Below are 6,543 nucleotides of genomic sequence, written 5' to 3'. Positions count from 1 at the left end.
TATACTGTTTGCTTTATATTCTGGCCAATCTTGATCTCTGTCCTGAGTCCTGAACCTTATCTTATTTCCTAAACTTAATTCCAAAGCTAACATGGACGACTCCTCTCACAAGATGCTTCCACAACCGAAGCAGGGCAACAGAACGAGCTGGATGCACGAGCTTCGACATATGGGAAACACATATGAGTTGCTTTGTACTGTACGGGGATTGCATCTTCAGTTGGATCGGACTGTTAGTGCCAGACCAAAGTGTGAGGCTGCAACAACATTCTCCAAACGGTAACCACCTCTTCTCTCTTTCCCTCGTGTTTTGCTACACCTCCAATATATATACATCTTCCGAGCGATGTTCTTATTTCAGGTGTACTTGATCACAAGCGTCGATCTTGACGGAGAGCGAAGGTGGAGATGGCCCGATATGGAATCCAGGAGATGCAACAAAATGGACGGCGGACCAACCGTGCAGGAGTTTTGATGTTCTTCACTTGTGTATGATGAGCCACGCCAACCTGAACTTCACTGCGGGTTGTGTTCTGAAGAAACACGCATCTCGTGCCACCCACATTTGGTTCCACTCCTGCATGGTGGTTGAGTTCTACTACGGCCAGGTGCTGTACAAGATGACTAAGTGCATCACTATATATATACAGCCTCCTGTGCTGAGACGTGGGCAGCCAACGAGGGACACCCCTGTAAGATAGTAGGGTTTCTATCTATCATTTGACACTAGCGCAAATGGCGCATGCGAGCGACCTATATACAGAAGGGCATGTGTCTTAATACCTTCGCAACGATTTATGTTTCACATATATCATTCTCCTGTGCTGAGACGTGGGGTCCACCACAAGAGCAAATCGGAACAGGTTCGGTGTGCTTGACCAGTTCACTTTTGAAAATAAAAACATAATCAAAACCAGGAAAAATAACATTGAGGTGGTATGCCAACTAAGCATCAAATTGAGGAAAAAGTTCGAAGGGGGTAAATGCGACGCAATTTTGCTTAATTGGGGTATATTTTGAGGATTTTCTTAAATTGAGATCAATTCTGTCACGAGTGTGAAGCGTGGGGTAAAAAATGAAATAAACTATTTTTAAATAAAAAATCCGCATCTATCCAAATGTGTTGTGGACTAGCATTTACTCTATTTTTCAATGGTCTTGAATGGAGGACGAAGGGAGTGGGCGATTGCGGGACCTAGCGCCATATCGCCGGCCGGTAGGCTCTGCATTCCTAGCCCCGAATATAGGCCTTTGTTCAGCGATGCATGACAAGATTACTGCACGGATGCGGTGAATGAAGCTATGGCGGCCGCTTGCACACCACCGGAGGTATTCGTTCGAAACTCTTCCGCATTCTTTTTCTGGCTGGATTGGTAGCCCCGAATGTGGATGTGATGATCTAATTTTGACTTGGATACAAATCTCGACCTTTTTAGTGCAAATTAGGCACGTGATTTTTCATCAAAAACAATTTGTGCCGAAGGGGTCGGTATCTGTGGGGGGCAGGTGGAAGCCCAGCCATACCAATGCATTTCGTGTCTTTCACTTTCCTTTTGGTGTAACCGAAATAGAACTTTCTGATCTAAAGCAAAGGCAAGTTCCCTTGCTAGAGAACATAAAAAGGTCGACTAACCATTCTTTTCATTACTGGAGAAAAAACATTATTTTCATTTTCTCTTTCATCAATTGAGATGATAGTCCTCTTCCGAGATCTATATATGGAAAAAAAACATGTTGCATCAGTAAAGACTCTAGTTGACTTGAACCTTGTACAAAATGTCATACAAAGCATACTTAGAGCATCTGCAACCTGACCGCTGCATTTCCTTTGTACTTCCGGGTGGACAACTCACACAATGTCCAGACAGAAGAAAGAAGAAGAAAACAATCATCATCCGGACCCCTCAAGTCATTTAAATATGTCTGAGTTGTCCATATGAACCCTCATATCCAACCCATAGGTAGGGAGGATATGAGGGCGTTCGGGTGTGTTTGGGAAGTCCATCAAGTTTGATTTGTCCTATCTGTTACCACTTCTCTTTTTGTCAGTTTTTTTTTTGTTTTTCTAAACATACCCATCAATCATATGCATGTGACTAGATATATAGGAGAAAAAGTGATGAGCATGGCTACATGCACGGATAAATGAAACCTTGGCATACACGTCCGGACAATGTTTGAACGCGTCCGCGGATGTATAGGGGTCAAATTAGCTTCTAGATGCTCTTACATTTTGGTCATTGCAAGCCACATAGATGTTGTATTGGAAATTGAACTATACAAAATAATTAGCGAGACAAGACGATGAAACAAAAATATCTACTGAAGCTGAATTGACCTAAATATCTCGAGAGATTCCTTATTTGGCCCTTTCTTAAAATCTGCTTCCTTCTTTGGCCCTAAAAAAGTTTTTCTTCCCTTTACGACACTACATCTTCAGTTTGTTCCCTATATGACACTTCTGTCCGTTTTGCCCACTAACAATGTCAAATGAAACATAAAAAGACTCTTTTGGCCCTCATGAAGATGGCTCATGTATACGTGCAGTTGTCTGATGTATTTATAATATTTATTTAGGCTGATGTATCATGATTTAGTAGTGAAGGTGGTTAGCACTAACAATAAATGTTCGGTCTGAAGTCAAAGTATATGAGTCAGCACCAAGTGTGCCGTTTAAATCTGTTGAGGATTATCTTAACAAATTAGTTTAGGCCTGAGCCTACTGTACATGGATTGTTTAGTCTCTAAGCGAGAGGACTATGCCAAAAAAACACAGTAAGCTAGCACCAAGACAATAACTGCGTGTCCTCGGGGATGTGCGCGCACGTGTCCCGGTCCGGCGAGAAGCCGCCGATGTCCTCGCTGCTTCGTGTCCAGCCATCAAATCCGTGTCCTGTCACCTGTTTGCGTGCACATATGTTTAATCAATCAATCTAGCGCGATGATTAGTGTACTGCTACTCAAGATCGATCAGTCCAGCCGGCGGTTATTAGCAAGTTTGATGAGTACATACGTAAGGTTGTATGGCAGCCCATTGAAAAATCCATCCACCTGCTTACTTCCCAGACTTGTGCGCTGCTTCGTGTCTTTACTCATGTCAGCCAAAAACATCGGTCAGCAGGGTTGCCATACAGCACTTGCACAAGCAGCGATAGTCGAGACCTAAGCAAAATCTCTCCTGTATTATTTTCTCTTTGTTTCTATTTATATCGGCCAAAACAGTGTTTTTAATCCTTTTTCAACATGAGGGGCAAAACTGTATTTTCATGTCTCAAGTAACACCGTTGGTGAGTAAAATGGACGAAAATGTCATATAAGGAACAAAATTTACTTTTAGTGTCAAATAGGGAAGAAGATATTTCTTGAGGCCAAATAGAGAAGCAAAGTTTAACAAAGGGCTAAATAAAGAATTCTCTCAAATATTTCTCCATAAAGAAGACGAGGCTGGTAGCCTGCCATCTTTTTCATCCAACCATGGAACACAAGTGGAGCTATGTCATATGTCCTGGATATCTACCGGCTAGAGGATTAGATTATTTGCCGGAAGCCCTGGAGCGCCTATACATCAGCCACATGAAAAATTTGTTTGCATCAGTCACTTTTGTTAATCGTTAGATCTTTATTGTACGACCGAAAACAAATCATACCCTCTTCATCTTCAACCTTCATTTTCTTCTTCCCCACGCAGCCGCCAATCAACCCATTCCTAATCACCCACCTCCACCCTCACGGCCGGTGGCTACTGCCGCCAATCAACCCATTCCTAATCACCCACCTCCACCCCCACGGCCGGTGGCTACTGCCGCCTTCCCGCCCTGGCCTCCCTTCGACCTCCCCCCTTTACTATGCTGGCCGCCGCCCTGGCCATTCCACTAAGCTCTTGTTTGATGAACAGCTAAGGCGACCCCTCGCGCTAACCCCCATTATTTTTTACTCACTCTTGCCGGCTCCTGCTCGTACATGGCTGGGACTCCCTGTGGTCAGCGCTCGTCGCTACCGCTCCTCACGTCACCGCTGCCTTCAGCCTCGTGTGAAGCGGATGTGGCTGACACTTTTTTCAGGTACCTGTTAATTAGAAGAATCGTTATTTGTCACACTTTTCGAAGTGTTCTATGGTTTTTCTTAGGATTGTCTCACTGGCGGATGGACCCAAGACCCCAAGTCATTGTTCACGAGGTAAATAATCAACTTGGAAAGTAATGTGTGAGTTAAGATTTTCCACAGGTAAAAAATAGGTGAACAAAGCCTTGGTTGCCATATCTAGAGAACGTTCGGCATAAGAGATGACATTTGTGAACGTCTGTCTCGCAGTTTTAGTGTATCTGGAGGACCTGAGTGGTCTTTTTGTAAAAGTATCATGATATTCCTTTAGTTTCGAGTGTGAAAAAGCCATCCAAACTAGTACATGGTAGGATCAAAATCGTGTGGCAGCTAGGGCGTTCGCTGGCAGTTTATTCTGAACGAACGTTAGCCAGTTACTAATTCCGAAAAAAACAGGTGAGCCCATCTTCCTCCCCAAATCTACCGCGACCATGTATGCGGGGATGAACGGCGCCGCCCGTGGGAGTGCGACTCTGGGAGGATTGCGGCGGCCGGTGTGGGGGACCTGGGGGGATGGTTGGGCACGCCGCTGCGCCAGCGCGGCGTGGGGCTTGCGGTGCCGGAGCAGGCGGTGCAGAGGCGGAGAATCGCCGCACGTACGCCGCCTGAGGTACTCTCCTGAACCTACCTCGCGGTCTTCTTCCAGTTGTGATTGGCTGCTCCTAGTTGATACTACTAGATCTAATAACCAAATTCACGCCCGCATTTCTCGAAGCAATTCGAGCTGACACATTGGCTGCGAGTTTAGTCCTTCTGCCATGTGGATTATCCTGTGAAGTATATTCAGTTTCCCGTTTGAGTTTGTGGAATGTATCTGCAACTCTTCAAATCGAATGATCTCTAATTTACACGGGCTAATTCTACTTTGAAATTGCCATTTTAACCCTTGTACGCGCTCTCGTGTCCAGGCTAAACAAAACGCAGCAGAATTTCCCTTTACAAGACCATGATACAAGCTATCGGGTGCTCAACTTTGATCCTTTCCTCAAAGGCTGAAACAGAGTGGTATAAATATTTGCAAACTCAGATAGCCCCTAGCTAGTCCACCCACAGGCATTCCGCACACAAACACAATAGCATCATTACATCGGAGGGAGCAACAGAAGCTTTCTGCCAGCAATGGCGGAGCTTTTGGGCATGATTGCGAGTGCCGCGGGTGAAACAACTGGCTAGCAAGCTTGGTGAGGTTGTGAATGAGGAGATCGCTCTGCTGTGGGGGTTCTAGGACGAAGTGGAAGGCTTGGAGGAGAAAATGAAAGATTTAGAGGCCGTGATGCATGATGCTGACGATAGGCTGCGCCGAGGAGAAAGAGATGGGGAGGCACTTGGGCGGAAGTGATGCATGATCCACCACCACGAGCTCTAGTTCATCTGTAAGTAATTTGCTCCTCTACTGCCCCCTTGCCGATTTAGTAATTTGCTCAAGTACGTTTTCCGCCGTGGATTCTGAGTATATTGCATGGGTTTGGAATCCACTCTGTTCATCGGTGGCTTATTCTGTTGTTTTTTCTTCTATTGTTTTTATGTTGGTTGATGATCGGAATGTAGGTCTGATCCAGTGGCAACAGCCAGTGGAGGAGCCCTGAACAAGCCCACATATTTCTGAAAATCTAGTCATATTTGCTAACTTACACATGTAAGCCTGCAGAAATGTACTACTCCCTCTGTAACTTTTTATAGGACATTTTTTAGTCCATGGCAGTGTCAAAAAATATCTTATATTAAGTTAGAGGGAGTACTATTTAGGATTGAAGGTTTAATAGGAAATAATTACTTGAACTGCAGCTTCAACTGCAGCTGCATTGCAAGGAAGTTTTACTCATTGTTGGAGAGGGTAGGATGCGGTTGAAGAGTGAAACCGGTAATAGCAGAGCATGGAGAGGCAAGTTAAATTTCTGCAGGCATTAGCATCTGCAAAGTTGTGATGAGGAAGGAAGGAACCTTGCGGGAGAAAGTTCCAGAACATCCATGCTTTTCTCTACAAATTGTTAGTATCAATTGAACTTGACTGACTTTGTTATGAAAACATGCAACATAGTGAACTGTTGAACCTTCCTATATACTGAGCTTTGTTAACCAATAAATAGTTTGCATTGTTCTGGCTAATTTCAATCTATATGCTGAACTTTAAGTATCTACTCGGCTTTGAAAGCAAAGATGGATAATTCTTCTCACAGTATGAGCTCTCTTTGGCAGCACAGCTGACGGTGAGCAACAGGCGGAGCTGGATGCACCATGGAGTTTCAACATGGGAAGATGGAATGGAACACTGCTTCTGAAAAGCAGGTTGGTTGCAGGACTGAACTGCTAAGTGCTAACTGTTATAAGTATACGAACTTCCTTAGCACCCATCGATATTACAACACTATGTGCATTTGGCAGGATTGAAACAACCCGCTTCGCTGTATGTTGGTTTCTATGGAGATAGCAAGTGAAATCGTT

The sequence above is a fragment of the Triticum urartu genome, chromosome 3A (genome assembly GCF_056163025.1).
Source record: "Triticum urartu cultivar PI428250 chromosome 3A, HENAU_Tu73, whole genome shotgun sequence".
NCBI lineage: Eukaryota > Viridiplantae > Streptophyta > Magnoliopsida > Poales > Poaceae > Triticum > Triticum urartu.
The sequence above is the reverse complement of the archived record's forward strand: the minus strand, read 5'-3'. Positions refer to the sequence as shown.